This window comes from Dromiciops gliroides, chromosome 5 (genome assembly GCF_019393635.1).
Source record: "Dromiciops gliroides isolate mDroGli1 chromosome 5, mDroGli1.pri, whole genome shotgun sequence".
NCBI lineage: Eukaryota > Metazoa > Chordata > Mammalia > Microbiotheria > Microbiotheriidae > Dromiciops > Dromiciops gliroides.
Window position 1 is genome coordinate 94,074,949 of NC_057865.1, and position 21,715 is coordinate 94,096,663.

The 21,715-nt window shown below is 38.0% G+C and overlaps 1 pseudogene; it reads right to left on the minus strand.

The window, feature by feature from the left end:
• Positions 1-4,108: 4,108 nt before the first annotated feature.
• On the minus strand, positions 4,109-21,471 carry LOC122729833 (annotated as a pseudogene).
• Between the last annotated feature and the right edge of the window lie 244 nt (positions 21,472-21,715).

Consider the following 21,715-nt stretch of genomic DNA (forward strand, 5'->3'; position numbering starts at 1 on the left):
GAAGGAGTTAAAAGTCAAGTGAAAGACAGGCAGGATGAGCAGGCAGAGAAAGTTGCAAACCAAAGAAAGCTTCTTTAGTGACAAGAAAGAAAGAGGTGCACCCTCAGAAGAGCATAGCAACATCAGGGCACCTACATCGAAAGCTTCCAAGAAAAATATGAATTGGTCTCAGGCCATAGAGGTGCTCAAAAAGGACTTTGAAGATAAAGTAAGAGAGGTAGAGTAAAAAATGGAAAGAGAAATGAGGGTGATTCAGGAAAGACATGAGAAAAAAGTCAACAGCTTGGCTCCAAAAACATCCAAATAATGCCATAGGAAAATGCCTGGAGCAGCAAAACTCACAGAAGAATGTGCTGAAATCATCTTCTAACCAAAAATGGCTTGGAAGGTCAGAAGGAGGGAGCTGCTGTGCTGATACAGGAGTCGGGCCCAACCCCATGGTAACCCTGACACAGACCCAGTCCCAGGAAGGCCTCACCAAAGAAGGAGACCCCCAGAGCCTCTGAATCAGCTGAAGCACCAGTGTCATCTAGAACTAAGCTCACAGTCTGGTGAGTGGGCTGAGCCCTGGGCAGGGGGGAGACTACAGGGGTATATGCTGATGCTGAGGCATAACTTGGATTTTACACCCCTGCTGAGAACCAGGAGGTAGGCTCCAGTAGCAGTGGCCCAGGTGGGGGAGGGGCACAGGCTCATTGGAGCTAACAACCACAACACACAAAGCTGGTTGATTGGCAAGTTGGTCTGGGGTCATCTAGGACCAGGAAACAGGCTGGGAGAGGGAAGAACCTGATTCTCCTTAAATCATACCACCTGGGACTTCTTAAGCTTGGGATACTGCAGCCTGGAAACACTGCCCCACTTTAGGGAGCTAAAAGTGTAGTAAAAGAAAGGCAATATGAGCCAACAGAGAAAGGTGAGGACCATAGAAAATTTCTTCAGTAACAAGGAAGACCAAGGGGCACCCTCAGAGGAAGATGTGAACATCAGGGCCCCTATATCTAAAGCTTCCAAGAAAAATACGAATTGGTCTCAGGCCATAGAAATGCTCAAAAAGGACTTTGAAGATAAAGTTAGAGAGGTAGAGGAAAAAATGGAAAGAGAAATGAGGGTGATGCAGGAAAGACATGAGAAAAAAGTCAACAGCTTGAAAAGCCAAATGGAAAAGCTCTCTGATGAAAATAATTGCCTATGAATTAGGATTGAACAAATGGAAGCCAGTGACTTTATGAGAAACCAAGACACAATAAAGCAATCCAAATGAATAAAAAAATAGAGGGCAATGTGAAATATCTTCTGGGAAAAACTGCCAACCTGGAAAATAGGTCCAGGAGAGATCATTTGAAAATTATTGGTCTACCTGAAAACCATGATCAAGGAAAGAGCTTAGACACCATCTTCCAAGATATTCTCAGGGAAAATTGCCCTGAAATTCTAGAAGAAGCTAAAATAGAAATTGAAAAAGTCAACAGCTTGAAAAGCCAAATGGAAAAGGAGATATAAAAGCTCTCTGATGAAAATAATTGCCTAAGAATTAGGATTGAACAAATGGAAGCTAGTGACTTTATGAGAAACCAAGACACAATAAAGCAAATTCAAATGAATTTAAAAAAAAAATAGAGGGCAATGTGAAATATCTTCTTGGAAAAACTGCTGACCTGGAAAATAGATCCAGGAGAGATCATTTGAAAACTATTGGACTACCTGAAAATCATGATCAAAAAAAGAGTTTAGACATCATCTTCCAAGAGATTGGGGAAAATTGCCCTCATATTCTAGAAGCAGAAGGTAAAATAGAAATTGAAAGAATCTACCAATCACCTCCTGAAAGAGATCCCAAAATGAAAACTTTCAGGAATATTATAGCCAAATTCCAGAGCTCCCAGGTCAAGGGGAAAATATTGCAAGCAGCCAGAAAGAAACAATTTAAATTTATACCCTCTGTGTAAAGTCCTTCTCTCTGCCCAAATACATTTACAGTTCTTAAGAGTTATCAGTATTATCTTCCTGTGTAGGGATATAAACAGTTTAAGCTAATAGGGTAACCTTTTTTCCCCCTCTGTTTACCTTTTTAAACTTCTCTTGAGTCTTTGTATGTTGAGATTGAATTTTCTATTCAGTTCTGGTCTTTTCACCAGGAAAGATTGAAAGTCCCCAGTGTCATTAAATGTCCATCTTTTCCCCTGAAAGGAAATGAACATTTTTGCTGGGTAATAGATTCTTGGCTGCAATCCAAGCTCCTTTGCCTTCCAGAATATCATATTCCAAGCCTTGCGGTCCTTTAATGTTGAAGCTGCCAGGTCCTGAGCAATCCTGACTGTGGCTCCATGATATTTAAATTGCTTCTTTCTGGCTGCTTGGAGTATTTTCTCCTTCACCTGATAATTCTGGAATTTGGCTACAATATTCCTTGGAGTTTTCCTTTTGGGGTCTCTTTCAGGAGGTGATCGGTGGATTCTTTCAATGATGATTTTATCTGCTGATTCTATGATATCAGGGCAGTTCTCCTTAATAATTTCCTGGAATATGGTGTCTAGATTCTTTTTCTGGTCATGGATTTCAGGCAGTCCAATGATTCTCAAATTGTCTCTTCTCGATCTGTTTTCCAGATCAGTTGTCTTTCCAATGAGGTATTTCACATTTTCTTCTATTTTTTCATTCTTTTGATTCTGCTTGACTGATTCCCTGTGTCTCATGGATTCCTTATCTTCCAACTGTCCCATTTTAATTTTTAAGGCATTGTTTTCTTCAGTGAGATTATGCACCTTTTTTTCCATTTGGCCAAGTGAATTTTTTAAGGCAGTGTTTTCTTCAATGAGATTATGCACCTTTTTGGCCAGATGAATTTTTTAAGGTATTGTTAAAGGCTTGAACAACCCAAGGGAGGATTGTATACTGGATCGTGGAGGCAATAAGGAGCCACTGACCTTTGTTGAATGGAGCCGGAGAGAGTGTGTATGTGTATGTGTGTGTGTGTGTATGTGTGTGTGTGTGAGAGAGAGAGAGAGAGAGACAAAATAAAATTATAAACACTGTTCTTCACTTTCATCCATGAATGAGATATTCTTTTTATTTTATACATGGAGGTTCAGGGAGAAAAGCACTAAAAATTTCATGGGGAGTTGTAGAAAAGGGAAAAGGCAGGGGGAAAGAGGAGGGCGGATTTTTTTCTTCTAACAGGGACAAGGCAAGTTATTGAGTCTCCTAAATTTTTTTCTACTTTTTTTCAGACCTTCACTTCTCCAAGTATATCAAACAGAGTAGTTTGGGAAATAAACCGATTTAAACAAACTATATTTTTATGTTCCTAAGCTAACAGACCAGAGATATATAAAAGATGCCTTAAAAATAAGCCGTGGCTTATATTTGAAATTTCTGAAAAATTCTTTTTAAAAAACCCAACCACTAGGGGCAGCTAGGTGGCGCAGTAGATAGAGCACCGGCCCTGGATTCAGAAGGACCTGAGTTCAAATCCGGCCTCAGACACTTGACACGTACTAGCTGTGTGACCCTGGGCAAGTCACTTAATCCTCACTGCCCCCCCCCCAAAAAAAAAACAAAAACAAAAACAAAAACCGCAACCACTTGCATAGCTCATCTTTCATCTCTCTGCTCCTTCTAAAGAAACTTAGATTCTCAGGTCTTTTAATTCATTTCTTCCCCCCCCCCCCAAACCACTTGGCTGGGTTTGCGTTAATGGTGTTGTTGGTCCTTTGTTCTGGAAGAGGACCATGATATCAGGGTGATATCAAGAGTAGTAGTGAATTGGATTTAAGTGAGGGAGGGCTATGCAAAGTCATCAGCCTCTCTCCTACAGAGCTCTCTGGGTCCAAACGCAAGGTATACAGCAGGATGAATGGAGATGGCCCTCTATGGTTGAAGCAATTAGGGTTAAATGACTTGCCCAGGATCACACAGCTAGTAAGTGTCCAAGTTGAGATTTGAACTCAGGTCCTCCCAAATTGAGAACCAGTGCTCTATCCACAGCTCTACCTGGGTTAATGGTGAAGTAATTCTAAAAGGCATTTAGGATTTGATTAGAAATATGAGGGTCAGGAATAAATTGTTTGTGAAGGCTTCCTGCCATTCAGATTTGCATCCTCCAAGGACTTCCCATCTTTTTTGGATGCAGCCAAAAGTAGAAACTAGATGGAAATGATTCTGGTTTTCAGAAGGTCTTCTTGAAAATTACAGTCATAGCAACTGTTAGAAGAATGGGCAAAAGAAACTTCAAAACTTGAACAACTGTAGACTGAGCATTCTCAGGCTCATTTTGGACACCTTGCAAAGTTTCCTTTTACTTAAGCTTTAATTGCTCCAACTCTTGTTTCCTCTTCTTCTCCAAGTTCTGCTTTTTCTTCTCAAAATTTTCCTTTGGCTTCTTTCCCATGTTCTTCTCCCACATTTGTTTTTCTTTCTCCAACTCTAGCTTCTCATACTTTTGTAAGACTTTTACCCTCTCCCTCTCAAACTGTTGCTTGTAAGGTTGCCAACGAACCTCCATGTCCTTCTGCAGGAACATTTCCACAGACTTATATGTATTGTTGGTGTAATGGATACCCGCATTATCTTGTACCATTTTCCCAACCATGGCCATCAGCTTTGAAACCTGGGCATCTCTCTGGGCTCCACTAGCATTATTGTCAAATGCACAGCATCTATATTCACACTTCTCCAACAACTTCCTGAAATATGAGTCTTGAATTGTTTCTAAGTAATCCCTTAAGCTTTCTCCTCCTAGTCTGTCTTTCCCAGTGAATACAAGGATCAAAAACTTCACTGCTTCAGCTCCTAGAATCCTATAAAGCCTTTCAATGGCTTCCTTCTCCTCCTTGGTGAAATGATCCACTTGCAGCCCCAGGAGTACAGCGTGTCATCCTGGAGAGGACAGTGTCATGAAATGAGCTATTTCTTGCAATTTTTCTTCCTTTTTAGTGTCAGTGTCAAAAATGCCTGGAGTATCAACAACAGCAATGTTCCTCCCATTCCATGTGGTCTTGGCTTTCCTGCAGACCTTGGTGACTGATGTTACTGAACACCTGGACTCAAACTCTCTCTTGCCCAGGAGGGTGTTTCCTGTTGCACTTTTCCCAGCCCCTGTTTTCCCCACAAGGACAATTCTGAGTTTTGGCTCCCTTGAGTCTCTTCCGTACTTGTCTGGGTCTGTAGGAAATAAGTAAGAAAGAAGAATGAGTGAGTCAGTTTTATAGATGATTGTAATAAATCTCTTCTCAGAAATCCCAGCATGACATGAACGTCATGCATAGGTCCTTGAGGGCTATGCCCATGGATCACAAGCTGAGACAGGTCCTAAACATCTGGACAAGTTTTGAGTACGGGCAACTCTCTTTCTTCCTAATGAAATTCACAGATTCTTGTTAGCAAAAGGGAAGTCACCACCTCCACCATGGGCCTATTAGGAATGGGAGGAGGTGGGAGATGGGGTTTCTTAGAATTATACTGAAAATGCCACTTTTCTTCTGGGGCATAAAATGAATGAATGATTATTGCTTCCAGGAAAACACATGCATGAAAGAACACATTTATACATAGCCATATTATACCCAGGTATTTCAATTACTGAGGCCTTTTCTTACATTTTAGGATCTTTCAGTGATATGGCAGTTTATTCTTCTGTCCCTGAAAAAATCTAAAGGGATATTTCATAGTTTGAATCCCAAAAGAGAAAAGTTATACTCACCTCCATAAAGTCACAGCCTTTGACTTCCCTTGAAGAAAAAACCCAAAGCCATCCTTCTACCAATACTCTCTGGGAAGACTCATGCCTATGTTAATTGGCTACTGTCCTGTTTGCCTACATAATTTTCATAGCTTCATGATTCCTTTCCTTTCATCCTTAAAACCAACTGAAAACATGTGTCAGGGTCCACAAAAACTTAATACATGCTTTCATTACATCTGGTCTGTGTAGTTTTCTACCTCTTCTTATTAAGTCTCTGTGAATGTGATTTTGACTCCTTAGACATTTGTATCTGCAAGTGGTCTCTTTCCTCATCAGGAATGTCAATGATTCAATATTGATTGCTTTAGAATGTACACAAGGATATACACAATTATGTGTGGCTATGGTAATTAATAAGGTTTTTAATGGTATTGTCAGGATCTTTGTGTATTGAAAGTTGATTCCCAAATTAGATCCACAGTATGCAGAAGGAAATGCCCATACCAATCTAGAATTTGATAAGCCAAAAGATCCAAGCTTTGGGGCAAGAACAGACTCTTTGGCAAAAAAAAAAAAAAAAAGTGCTCAGAAAACAGGAAAGAAACTGGGGATAGACCTTCACCTCACTCCAAATACCAAGATAAGGCTAAAATTGTTACATAATTTAGACATAAGCAAATTAGGGGAGCCTAGAAAAACAACCTCTCATATATGTGGATAAGAGTTTATTAACAAAGAAGGGATATAGAAGATCACAGGGGTAAAATGAATAATTTTGATTACATGAAATTTAAAAAAGTTTTTACAGTAATAAAACCAATGTATCCAAAATTAGAAGGAAATCAGGAAAATGGGAAAACCTTTTTCATAGAATGTTTCTCATAAAGGTCTCATTTCTCTGATATATAGGGAGCCAAGTACATTTACAACAATAAGAGCCATTCTGCAATTGATAAATGGTTAAAGCATAAGAACAGGATTTTTCAGAAAAAGAAATCAAAGCAATTTATGGGCATATGAAAAAAATGCTCCAAATAACTCATAATTAGGGAAATGCAAACTAAAACAACACTGATGTTCTACCACACACTTGTCAGATTAGTTAACATGACAGAAAAGGAAAATGACAAATGCTGGAGGGCATATGGAAAAGCAGAGACATTAATGTATTGTTGGCATAGTTTTCAACTTGTCAAAGTATTCTGGAGAACAATTTCAAAGTCTTTCTAAAAGGCTGTAAAACTGAGCATACCCTTATATCTAGCAATGCAGTTACTAAGTCTATATCCAAAAGAGATCAAAGAAAAAGTACAAGGACCAATATGTATGAGACAGGTTATAGTAGCTCTTTTTGTGGTGGCAAAAAGAAGTTGAGAAGGATGTCCACCATTTGGGGAATGGCTGGACAAGTTGTGGTATATGATTGCAATAGAATATTATTATAGTATAAGAAATGATAGGGGGATGGTTTCAGAAAAACTTGTGAAGACTTATCTCAACTGATGCACAGTGTAAAGAATTAATTGTTATTTGAGGTTTTTATTTTATTTTATTTTTTTTATTTTACATATAAGGTATTTTATTTTTTCCATTACATGTAAAGATAGTTCTCAACTTTTGTTTATACAAGCTTTATAATTTCAGATTTTTCTCCCTCCCTCCCCTCCCTCCCCCCTCCCCTAGACAGCAGGTAATCTGATATAGGTTATATCTATATATCTATATACATATAGATATAGATATCTATACACACACATATATATACATAATAACATTAATCCTATTTCTGCATTAGTCCTGTTATAAGAGAAAAAATCAAAGCAATGATGCAAAACCTCAAAATAGAAAAAAAACCAACAGCATCAAAAACAAAAGAAATAGTATGGTTCAATCAGCATCTATACTCCACAGTTCTTTTTTTTTTTCCTTGGATTTGGAGATCCTCTTCTCTCATGAGTTCCCTGGAACTCTTCTGTACCATTGCATTGGTGAGAAGAATATAGTCCATCACAGTAGGTCAACAATCAATGTTGATGATACTGTGTACAATGTTCTTCTGGTTCTGCTCATCTCACTCATCATCAGCTCATGTAAGACCCTCCAGGTTTCTCTGAAGTCCTCCTGCTCATCATTTCTTACAGCACCATAGTGTTCCATTGTATTCATATACCACAACTTGTCCAGCCATTCCCCAATTGATGGGAACCCCCTCAACTTCCAATTCCATGCTACCACATAAAGAGCAGCTATAAATATTTTTGTACATGTGGGTCCCTTTCCCCTTTCCATGATTTCTTTGGGAAAAAGACCTAAAAGTGGTATTGCTGGGTCAAAGGGTATGCACAGCTTTATCGCCCTTTGGGCATAATTCCAAATTGCTCTCCAGAATGGTTGGATCAGTTCATAGCTCCACCAACAATGAATTAGTGTTCCAATTTTCCCACAGCTTCTCCAACATTCATTGTTTTCCTTTTTTGTCATTTTAGCCACTCTGATAGGTGTTAGGTGGTACCTCAGAGTTGTTTTAATTTGCATCTCTATTTGAGGTTTTTATGACCCCATCTTTTGGCTAGAATTTTAAAAAAACCTCGGATTGCTCACTGGCCTGGGGCTCCACAAACCTCAAGGTGCTTCACCCACTGGTTGTAGCCTTCACCATGGTGCTAGCACCTTACATCATCACCACTCGCCAATGCCTACATGGGCCTGGCAAAATTATAATGATTGGAAGCCCAGTGAGGGCAGTCATGTGACTGTCAGAGCAGCCAGCCAATTGACTGGGGACTGTGTGTGGTCAGCCTGGGGTCTGCTGGGAAGAAGGGAGGTTTTTTACCATTCTAGCTTGAAGCTGGAAGGCAACAGGATGCTGCTGTGTGCTCTCAGCTGATTCCTGGGTGGTGGTATTGTTCAGGTTGTATAATTTCCCTTTCCCCATTTTATTTCCTTTTCCTTAATCCTACTGATCCTGTTTGTGTGGGGTTTTTTTAAAGTTCATTCTTGTTAAATAAATCCTGCTCTATTTTGCGGGAGGCTGTTGGTCTCCTTCCTTGCCCCAATATTGTGGCGAGCCGCCTAACATTCCCCAATTAAAAATTGTTCCCTACAATAGTGAGGTGATCATAAACATGAGAACCCTGTACACAGTAATGGCATTATTGTAAAGATAATCAATTAGGAAAGACTGAGCTACTCTCTGTAAGTGAACTCTCCTTTTTTTCTTAGCTTGCAAGCTGTGCTGTCACTTTAAGGAACTTTCATGGACAACAGTTTTGTGATAAAATCAAAGAATAGTAATGTTTCTGCAAAACAATAGGCTTAATTGTTAATGGATTGAGGTATGTCAGTTTTAACAGATGAAACTTTGGATGCCAAAAAGGAGTAGGAAAGAACTTTCTTTTATTTATTTATTTATTTTTGTTTGTTTTTTTGCAGGGCAATGAAGGTTAAGTGACTTGTCCAGGGTCACACAGCCAGTAAGTGTCAAGTGTCTGAGGCTGGATTTGAACTTAAGTCCTCCTGAATCGAGGGCTGGTATTTTATTCACTTTTTCACCTAGCTGCCCCAGGACTTTCTTTTATTAAGAAACTTCTAGAATATATATGTATAGAAATTGCTTTCATATGGGATTTGAGGAGTTTTGGGTAGAAAGCTAACAGTGGCATAAATATAAAATACTCAAAACTCTGACTTGATGCTTCTCACCCCAAATAGCTATCTTTTACTCAGTGGCTGAAATTTTTGAAAAACTTGGTTCCAATCAGTGCCTCCAATTCCTTTTTTCCTACTTCAATCTCGTTATATGTGTGTGTGTGTGTGTGTGTGTGTGTGTATACATATATATATGTATATATAATATATATATGTATATGTGTGTATGTATATACACACATTTTTTAAAATCTAGAACTCAAGCACCCATCAAAAAAGGAGCATAATATATACATCAGAACACAAAAATGTCTTACATATGAAATTGTGTCCATTTTATCCTGCTATTTTTAGAAGTATAGACATTTCACTTTACATAAATTGGCATTGACTTTATTTAAAGAATTCTGAAAAAATCTGTATTCCAATTTAAAAATCACACAGGATTTTATAATATACAAGTATCAGGAGAGGCTGATAGTGTAGATATTGAAACAACAAAGAAGTTCCCAGAATTGCTACAAAAAATAATAGATGAAAATCCCTACTTGTGGGACTGGCCTTTTTTATCAAAAAATGCCATCTCAAACCTAGATCTTTGTGGAAGGAAAAACCGATGCTGGGGCATAAAACTTTGGAAAATCTATTTACTCTTCTGTTTGGAGGGAATGCATCTGGGATTGCAAATTTAAAACTGTTCTTGTGCACTTGTCAGAACATCCTAGAGCACTGAAAGAAATCAGTAAGGCATTTTTTCCCTAACCCTAATGCATGGATAACCCTTAGGATCTTTGGACAGGCATGGTTTATATGCTCTTCATTCCCACAGTTGAGAAATTCTGTAATGACAATGACATTCCTTTCAAGTTTCTCCTTCTTTTGGATAAATCCTCAAGTCACTCTCCCCATCTGGATGAGTTTAACAAAAATGTAAAGTGGTCTACCTACCCCCAACACTACTTCATTATTCTGACCTTTAGATCAGGGAGTAGTTGGGAATTTCAATGCACATTATTTGGGAATTTCATCTGCCCAGGCAATTGTAGCTTTTGATGCAGATAAGAACTTGAAGTTGAGAGACTTCTAGAAGCAGTATAATATTTATCATGCAATCTGAAACGTTGCTAAGGCAAGGGAAAATGTAAAAGAAACACTTTAAGGAACTGATGCTGAACAAGATGAGCAGAACCAGGAGAACACTATACACAGTAACAGCAACATTGTGTGATTATCAACTGTGATAGACTTGGCTCTTCTCAGCAGTGCAATGATCCAAAACAATCTCAAAGAACTCATGATAGAAAATGTTCTCCACATCCAGAAAGAAGAACTGTGGTTTCTGAATGCAGATTGAACTAAGACTTACTCTTTCTACTTTTTGCCTGTTTTTCCCCCTCTTTTTTGAGGTTTTTCCCTTGTGCTCTGTTTCTTCTTTTACAATATGACTAATGTAGGAATATGTGTAATGTTATTATACATATATAACCTATATCAGACTGCTTTCCTTCTTGGGAGAGAGGGGAGGGAATGGAGGGTGGGAGGAGAATTTAAAACTAAAAATCCTCTGAAAATAAATGTTGAGGGGCATTTAGGTAGCACAGTGGATAAAGCACTGTATTCAGGAGGACCTGAGTTCAAATTCGGCCTCAGGCACTTGTCACTAACTGTGTGACCCTGGGCAAGTCATTGAATGCTCACTGCCCTGCCCCTCCCCCAAATAAAAAAAATAAATGTTGAAAACTATCTTTACATGTAGCTGGAAAACAATAAAATACTTTTATGAATTAAAATTATCAAAAAATGTAAAAGAAGCATATATGAAGAGAGTTTGGAGAAAAGTGTACCTACAGTTCATTCTGATTTTCCAGGGTTTGACAAAGATGAAAAGTTCAAGGAAGAGAGCAAAAGGATTATAAAATTAGCAGAATTGGAGCTAGGAGTGAATGAGAATAATTAGGAGTGGATTGAATCTTGTGGAGAAGAATTGTCCAAAGAACATCTGATAGAGCTGGTAGTTGTAAAGATTTCAGAAGAAGAAAGGGAAGCTTTGGAACCCAAGGTGGAACCAAAAGCATCACAATGAAACACTTGGCAGAAACATTTTATCACCTAACATGGATCCAAATACTTCAAGATTTTTTTAAAGTTCAAAGACCAGTTGAGGATAATATTACTTCCTATCATCTGATATACAAGAAAAAAAAAGACCTTTTCCAAACATCTCTCCAGAGCTTCATAAAAAAAAAAAAAAAAACGTTGTACAGACAACCACCAGTAATAAAGGCTAGGTGCAGTGAGTACAGAAAGGATAGCATGCTACACACCTGTGATAATTTTACTGTACATTATTGTGGATACTTTATCATTAACTTTACCTTTCATAATTCTGTTGATTATTATCATGTAGTATGTAATATATATGCATTTCTGAACACTTTATGACTCCTGTCAAGGTAATACTTTGTTTATAAGCCAAGTGGAAGTGAGTAGATAGGGGCAGATTTGCATTATGCAAAAATTGTTTTACAAAGAGGTCTGCAGAATGGTTCACTTACAGAAAGGAAGTACTGGCTGTATATAATAACTTCTACATATTACTTTCAAAACTGTCTTGCTTATCTGTACTCCCTTCTGAACATTTTTTTTCTCCGAACAACCTGTTCTCCCATTAAAAAAGAAAGAAATTTGTGACAAATATAGTCAAATGATATAAATGTCCTAAGTGGTTGAGGCCAACAATCTATGTATATTTTTGTTTATTTGTTTATTTTTAATGTTCTTTAAAAAATTTTGAGTTCCAAATACTCTCTCCCTCCATTTCCTACCCTACCCATTGAGAAGGAAAGCAATATGATATTAATTATACAACAATGTACACATCTTTCTGCACCTTATGTTTATCACATCTCTGTTAGGGGAGGTGTTTCATTATGTTTAACTATAATGTTTCCTTATAAGTCCTCTGAACACTTGTTTGATGATTATTTTAACATTTTTTTTCTTTCAGATTGCTTTTTCTACAGTGTTGTATTTTTTTCAATCTTTTGTTTTGTTTTGTTTTTTTGTTTTTGGTGAGGCAATTGGGGTTAAGTGACTTGCCCAGGGTCACACAGCTAGTAAATGTCAAGTGTCTGAGGCCGGATTTGAACTCCCGTCCTCTTGAATCCAGGGCTGGTGCTTTATCCACTATGCCACCTAGCTACCCCTCTTTTTTTTTTCAATCTTAATAGTATTTTATTTTTTCCAGTTACATGTGAAGATAGTTTTCAATATTTATTTTTATAAGATTTTGAATTCCAAATGTCTCTGTCTCTGTCTCTGTCTCTCTTCTCCCCCTTCCCTAAGATGACAAGCAATCCAATGTAGGTTACATATTTACAAACACATTAATGCAATGTTATTTTTCTAAAAGAAATTCTGCTGTTTCTGCTCACTTCAATTGTCATGCATCAGTTTTTTGTATTCTCTGACATCATCTTTTGTCATTTATTATGGCACAATTAAGATTCAATTTCATGCACAATACTATATTTGTCCCAGCCATCCCCCAATTTGAGTACTCCTCTTTAGATGCTAGCTCATTTGTTATCCCCCCACTCCCCTTTTATTCTGCTTTGTTTGTAGCTATTCTCTCCTCAGGATTATCCTTCCTCTTAATATGCCATCCCCTTGCCTTGTTTCCCTGTTGAGTTTAATACATTTCTCCTTTCTACATTACTGTATTCTCTATTTTTTTCACTCTCTCAGTACCTCTTGAGGACATTAAGGTTCTGAGGAAACATTTATTCTACACCCCCTCACCCCCAATAGACTATTACCAATACCATGTGGCTACTTAACTTGTTCAAATAAAGTTATCTTTTTTAGGTTTCTCTTGACTTCTATTTTTTTCACTTCAATATTTATATGCAGTTCTGGTCTTTTCACTGGAAATGCTTGAAAGTTCTGTAGGCCATTAAAAATATACATCTGCCCAGTATGATCATACTCTACTTTGTAGAGCAAATTCTTTTCCCTTTAAGAATATTGAATTCCCAGATCTCCTCAAGTTTAGGCTAACAGCTGTCAGATCTTGACTCTGGTTCCTTCATAATTGAACTTCTCTTTTGGGGGGAATGCTTGCAGTATTTTATCTTTGATATGGGAGGCCTGGATTTTAACTATGCCATTCCTAGGATTTTTCCTTTTAGGGTTTCTTTGAGGAGGTAGTCAATGGAGTCTTTCTGTCTATGCCTCTGGTTCTAGTAGATCTGGTACTTTTCATTCAAAATTTGAAATATAATGTCTAGATTCTTTTTTTGTCATGGTTTTCAGGTAATGATTCTTAAATTATCTCTCCCTGATTTTTTCCAGGTCAATTTTTTTTTTATCACACACCTCACATTTTCTTCTATTTTTCAAACTTTTGACATTAATAAGGAAAATCTGCTAGGTGGCACAGTGGATAGAGTGCTGGGCCTGGAGTCAGAAAGATCTGAGTTTAAATCCAGACTTACACTTTTACTAGCTGTGTGACCCTCACTAAGTCATCTAATCTTTGTTTGACTGTTTTCTCCTCTACAAAATGAACTAGAGGACATGGCAAACTCCATCAGTATCTTTCCCAAGAAAACTCCAAATGGAATCATGAAAATATGGACACAATGGAAATGACTGAACAACAAGAACAAAAAGGAAGCTAGATTATGCCAAAATGAACCACAGACAACAAGCAAATATCAGTAAAAGAAAAAAATAAGTCTCCTGATGTCTTAGCATCTAGATTCATAAAGCAAAAATGTTATGATCTACAAGAAGACATTAGACAGTTACACATATATAACAGGATAATTCAGTATCCCTCTATAAGATTTGGATAAACCTAATAGTAAGATAAACAAAATGTAAAATGTAGAATTGAATAATTTTTAGTGAGACTAGAATTGAAGGACTTATGGCATCTTCTAAATGGAAAAGCAAAAGAACAATACATTTTTGTACTCCATAGATCTTTCATAAAGTATTACACAGAGATTTTGGAAGCAAATGTCAAAAAAGCATAAATAGTTAATACATCATTTAGAAATTATGATGCAATAAATATAAAAAATGATTCTGGGACCAGAATTAGAAGAAACAGATCCAAATGGACACTTAACAATGACATCTGAAATAAAAGGTGGATCAAAGAACATAGCATAGAAATAATTAATGATTATGTGAAAGAAAATGATAATGATTAAACACATGGGATATTTTCTAGAATGTAACAAAAGCATTCCTTTGGGTGGAAAATCATATCCTTACAATTTTACTTGAACAAAAGAGAAAAAGAGAAAAATATTTAAAACTGAATATGCATTTTTTGAAATTAGGAAATCAACAAACAAAGCTAAAATAAGTACAAGAGATCTTAGATTCAATAGAATATAGATAAATTGGCAATACATGATAAAATTAAAAGCCAGCTCTTTGAAAAGATTAAGGAAATCGAAAAAAACCCTAAGTGAACCTGATAAAAGAGTAGAAATTCAAATCAATCAAATAGCCAATGAGCAAGTTGAAATCACAGTAAAACCAGAAGAAATAAAAAGAAAAATCAGAATATATTATATACTGTCATATGTTAACAAAACAGAACAAAAAAGACATAGAGGAATACTTTCAGACATATAAAATACTCAGAGAAGTAGGTCAGAAAAACAGAGATTCTAAATAAATCAAAGAAGAGGAATTCTATTTATTTCTTTTTTTAATATATTTTTTTATTTTACATGTTACATGTAAAGATTACCAATTACATGTAAAGATAGTTTTAAACATCCATTTTGGTTTTTTGCAGAGCAATGAGGGTTAAGTGACTTGCCCAGGGTCACACAGCTAGTAAGTGTCAAGTGTCTGAGGCCAGATTTGAACTCAGGTACTCCTGAATCCAGGGCCAGTGCTTTATCCACTGCACCATCTAGCTGCCCCTATTTCCTTCTTTTTTTTTTTTTTTTTTTTTTTTAGTGAGGCAATTGGGGTTAACTGACTTGCCCAGGGTCACACAGCTAGTAAGTGTTAAGTGTCTGAGGCCTGATTTGAACTCAGGTACTCCTGACTCCAGGGCCAGTGCTCTATCCACTACACCACCTAGCTGCCCCCCCACCCTATTTCTTTCTTTCTTTCTTTCTTTCTTTCTTTCTTTCTTTCTTTCTTTCTTTCTTTCTTTCTTTCTTTCTTTCTTTTTTTTTTTTTTGCAGGGCAATGAGGGTTAAGTGACTTGCCCAGGGTCGCACAGCTAGTTAAGTGTCAAGTGTCTGAGGCTGGATTCGAACTCAGGTCCTCCTGAATCCAAGGCCAGTGCTTTATCCACTGAGCCACCTAGCTGCCCCCTCCCTATTTATTTCTAATAAAGATAAGGCAAGGTATGCAGTCTCCTAAATTTTTCTGCTTTTTTTGAATAGTTGTACTCAAACTCTCTCCAGCTCAGGAGAGTGTTTCCTCTTGCATTTTTCCCACCCTTGTTTTCCCCAAGAGTACAATTCTGAGTTCTGACTTGTAAATTTTCTTCTACTGTTGTCTGGGTCTATAGCAAACCATCAAGAAAGAAGAATTGAATGACCAGGTTTTATAATAAAGCCCTGGGAGAAAAAAGCCTTGTAAAAAGCATTTGAGCAAATTCAGTTCAACAAAAATTGGGTAAGAAGCAGGCTTATAGAGAATACCAAGACAAAGAGGAAAGCCTCTGTCCTCAGGGAGAATTCTACCAGATGCAAGCACAGGATAAACTATTTAAGACCAGAAAACTGTCACAACCTAGGAGTTTTGGTGGACTCCCCACCTTGGTCCTCAATGAAGGATCAAGGTGATAGGGCAGCTGAAAACCCTCATGGAATCTTAGGCTACTTAAATACAATCCTTGTAGCTTAAGTTTCTTACCTAAGATGTCAGTTGTGTGCCACACAACATCTTTAGTGATATGAGGTACTGAGTAAGACCTGGTCCTTTAAATTGTCTATAAACCTAAGAGCAGCACTATGGGATAATAGATAGAAGGCTGGCTTTGGTGTCAGAGAATCCTGGGTTCATGAAATGTGTGATGATGGGCAAAGGCCATTAACCTCTTAGTGTACTTTCAACAAATCCCTAAATTATAGGTGTCTTTACTCTGGGATCCATAAACATAAGTTTGTTTTGAAAATGTTTTTGAAAATTACATTTGAATGTAATGGATTACTTTGGCAATTCTGTATTTTATTTCATATACTTAAAAACATGATTCTGCAAAGGGATCCACAGACTTTACCATATTGCCAAAGGTCCAGTAAACAACAACAACAACAAAAAAGAATTCCTGCCCCTAACCATAAAGGAGTTACAAAGGTGTTACTGCCCTCTAGAAGTTTCCATCATGGGGATTTCCCATGAAATTGTGATAATATTTGTGTTACAGACCAAAATAAAGCTTAATATGAGGTGAACTGTCCAAAAAAGCTAATGCTATCTTAAGCTGCATCAGCAACAGTGGAGTGGGGTTACCATGGGAAATGACAGTCCATCTGAACCTCAAACTAGTCAGATTCCCTGTGCAGTATCATTTTCTACTTTAGGCCTCATGTTTTCCGAAGTTTGGGCTTTGGAAGTTTGCATTAAATAAATCCTCCCCTCTCATTTGACGAATGAGGAAATTAAGTCCCATTATGGTTAAATCACTTGTCCAAAGTCACAAAGGCCAAAAGAGTCCGGATTTGACTCTAGATGTTCTGGCTTCACCTCTCATCTTGTTCTGCTCCAGGATGAACCTAGAGTTCATGCTGAGGAGGACAGTGAGGAAGGTACAAGGTGTGGACATGATGGCCCAGAAGGGAGAGTTCAAGGAATAGGGGATGTTAGCTGGAGGAGAGAAGACTTAGGGAGGGCATGGTCACTGTCCTCAGGTATCAGGAGGGATGTCATACAGAAAAGGCCTCAGTCCTCCTGCTTGGCCCCAGAGAGCAAAGTTGGCACCAAGAGGTGTCAGTTAGAAGGGGAAAGATTTCAGCTGAATTAAAAAGAAAGAATGCCCTAACAATCTGAGCAGCTCCCACCATGGAATGGTCTGGGAGAGAGTGAGGTCACCATCACTGGAGATGACCAGAGTTGGTAGAGATGTTATAAAGGGGATTCATTCTTTGTGGAGGATGCTCGGCTTATACAAGTGCTTCCAATGAGTCCAAGAAGGCTTCAACTGAAAATGTGACTAATATATGTTATAACATTAGAAATTACTGCTTTTCTGTTAGGCGGAAGCCTAACTACACATTTTAGTGACAGAAAAGTCTAATTGGGAAGTAGTACTGTTTTAAAATGTGCAAAGTGCTTTCCAAACATTATTTCCTTGGATCCTTACAGCAATTCTAGAAGGTAGTTCTGATTATCTGAATTTTACAGATGAAGGAAATGAGGCACACAGAGGTTAAGAAGTTTGCGCAGGGTCACACATCTAGGAAAGATGTGAAGCTGAATTTGAACTTATGTCTCTACTTCCAGGTGCAGACCTTTACTCAATATGATATGTAACTGCATCTACGAAAAATTTGTTTGGTTCCCTGAGCCCTATGCACTGGACAGAGAAATATCCCAACAAAATTATTCCTGTTGCTTCCACGGAGTTACCCCTATATATGGAGAAGGGCAAGCTATCTTAGGATCCCCAAGGAACCTTCCCTTCTTCATTGTGTTTTCTTCATAGACTCCCCCCACCTTAGAACAGAATGCTACACCAGTCCAAAAGCCCACTTTAGTCTAAAAATTTTATACTACCATGGAGGATCCTGGTCACCTCTGCAGTAACATCCCTCATTATATATTAATTGACTTTCCAGTTGATATCACCAACTCTGTTGTGAACCTGGTGATTATTGACCACGTTCTGAAACTTTGATTACACCTGGCTGAAGTGATTTAAAGTAGTTTCTGAAATTGTTGCACTAAGGCCCTGATGCTGAACCTCACCAGAGTGTTTTAAATAATGGGATCAGGTCTATTAAGACCTTGTCAAAGTATTTCAGCATCCCTTTCTCAATACTATATATTAGATGCAAACCATTTAACATGAAGTCCACCCATAATTCACCCATAGTCAGTGAAATAGATTAGGTACACAAGACACAGTACTTAATGCCCACAGGAACCTCATGTTTGATAAAACTAAAGACCCCAGCTTGTAGGAGAAACCACTATTTGGCAAAAGCTGCTGGGAAAACTAGAAAATATTGTGGCAGAAACTAGGGATAGAACATCTTTCACTGTATACCAAGATAAGATCAAAATGACTACATATTTTAGACATAAAGAATTATACATGGGGACAGCTAGGTGGTACAGTGGATAAAGCACTGGCCCTGGATTCAGGAGGACCTGAGTTCAAATCCAACCTCAGACACTTGACACTTACTAGCTGGGTGACCCTGGTCAAGTTACTTAACCCCCATTGCCCTGCAAAAAAAAAAAAAAAAAAAAAAAAGAATGATACACAAGCAAATTAGAAGAGAAGTGGAAGGAATAGTTTGCCTGTCATGTCAATGGAAAAGAAGAATTTATGAGTAAAGAAGAGATAAAGAGCATTAGGAAATGTAAATTGGATAGTTTTGAATATATTAAATTAAAAAGGGTTTGCACAAACAAAACCCATGCAAGCAAGATTAGAAGGAAAGCATAAAGCCGGGAAACAATTTTTAAAGCAAGTGGCTCTAATAAAGGTCTCATTTCTCAAATATATAGAGAACTGAGTCAAATTGATAAGAATCCAAGTCATTTCCCAATTGATCAATACTCAAAGGATATGAGCAGGCAGTTTTCAGGGGAAGAAATCAAAGCTATCTATAGTTATATGAAGTAATGTTCTAAATCACTGTTGATTAGAGAAATGTAAATTAAAACAACTCAGAAATACCATCACACATCCACCAAATTGGCTAGTATAACAGAAAAAGGAAAGGATAAATATTGGAGAGGATGTGGGAAAAGTGGAACATTAATGCACTTTTTTGGTGGAGTTGTGAAGTGATTCAACTATTCTGGAGAACAATTTGGAACTATGTCCAAAGGGCAATCAAACTGTGCCTACCTTTTCTTCTAGCAATACTACCACAAGGTTTATATCCCAAAAGGATTAGGAAAAAGGGAAAAATGGAAAAAGGACATACCTGCACAAAAATATTTATAGCAGCTCTTTTTGTGGTGTCAAAGAATTTGAAATTAAGGGGATGCTTTTCAATTAGGCATTGGTCAAACAAGTTGTGGTATATGAATATCATGGAATACTATTAAACGATAATAAAGGGTGAGCAGAAAGATTTAAAAAAGACCTGGAGAGACTAAAGTGAACTGATACAAAGTGAAGTGAGCAGAACCAGGAAGACATTGTATCCCAACATTGTTTAATGATCAAGTATGAACGATTTAGCTCTTCTCAGCAATATAATGACCCAAGACAATTCCAAAAGACTCGTGATGAAAAATGCTCTCCACATCCAGAGAAAGAACTGATGGAGTCTGAATCAAGACAAAGACATACTATTTTCACTTTTTGTTTTTCATGCCTTTTAAATTTTGGATACTTTCTTCTTTCACAACATGACCAATATGGAACTATGTCTTACATGATTGCACATATCTTACCTATATCAAATGGTTTACTGTCTCACGGAGGGGGAGTGGAGGGTGGGATGGAGACAATTTGAAATCCAAAACTAAAAATATATGAATGTTAAAGAGATGTAACATGTGTCAAAAAGAAAAAAAGGGGGGTATGGGCCTTAAATTTAGTAACCTAATAACTATAGCTTCTACTATATTCATCCAGAATTAGATCTCCCTTTGATGAGGCCTTCCTCACAGCCATCACTTGCAGCACCAAAGGTGGGCAGATATGTTACTGTTCTTTCTAGTGTTTCATGTGTGTTGTGAGACTCAAAGTAGATAATGGAATTAAAAGATTATGCACACCCCAAAGTAATATATTAATGCCAAATATTGTAATTATATTCATTAACCAGCCTCTTTGTGATGGGGCCTCCAGTCTGCTGATGTCTTCATACTCTCAGCCTACTAGATGCAGCTGGTGGGTCAGTGCACAGAATGCTGGGTCTGGAGTCAGGAGGACTCTTCTTCATTTATTCAAATCCAGCCTTAGACACTTATTAGCTGTGTGACCCAGAAAAAGTCTCTTAGCTTCTATCTGCCTCAGTTTGCTGAATTGTACAATGAGCATAATAATAACACCTACCTCCCAGGGCTGTTGTGAGGATCAAGGGAGATAATATTTGTAAAAATGTGCTTAGGATAGTGCCTGGCACCTAGTAGATGCTAAATAAAGGAGTATTCTCTGTCCTTCTACTGTACTCTTGCTGAGCTCAAGCAATGGTTTATAGAGCAATACCGGGGATTACAGATAAATGTTGCACAAGTAGCTGGTCAGGGGGTATATATGCACACATACTTTTCCTTTTGATCTGCACTTTCTGAATTCTGGGCCAGTAGAGCCAAACTTCAATAGAGAGGAAGTGGGGGGGCTTAGCATCCATAGCTCAGGATGCTGCTGGCTGTGTTGAAAAAAAGTACCTGAATGTCTTGAGGCAGGAGCTAGAGGGTCTCTCCTCTCAGTCTCTTCATGCTTCAGAGAACAGGGATCTGCTTCTACCAGAACCTTCATCACAGCCTGGGCTTTTCTTCCTCCTTCCATATGACTTGACTGTTGGTTCTTCTGGTTGATATCTCTTCCAACAGCCCCAATCCAAGGCTCTCTGGCTCCTCAGGACCCTTTTTATCTGGGTGCCTCCCCCATCCCTAGAGATTCTGAATGTCCCCACAAGTTAATAAGCTTGAACCAAGTACTTACTGTGTGCTGGCACTGGGCTAAGGACTGTGGATGCAGATCATTCCTCAAGGAGCTCACATTCTAATGCAAAAGTCATGTAAAGGACCATGTATCTACAAGGTATATACAGGGTAAATATGGGGTAATCTCAGAGGGAAGGCACCACTGGAGGGGGCGGGGAGGCAGATCCATTGGAAGAGGATTTTTGTAGAAGGTAGGACTTGACCTGAGTTTTGAAGGAAGCCAGGGAATTCAGGTGGCTGAGTTGAGCAGAGAGAGGCCATGGAGGAGAGGCAATGCCCCTGGAGTTGTATCCAAAGGCTTTTAGTTACTCCCCAGAGCATCAATTGTTTCTTCCTTTTGTAATGAGTTTTTACTGATGTCTTTTGTTCTTATCATCCCCATAGTTTCCCCAGTATCCTTCCTGCCCCCATCTATGGGAACCATCTCATAGAACAAACAGTATTGTATTTTAAGTACCAAAAAAAAAAAAAAAAAGGGAAATTTTGCACCAACTGACCAATACATTAGGAAATATGTGCAATGTAGAACCCATGTGGGCT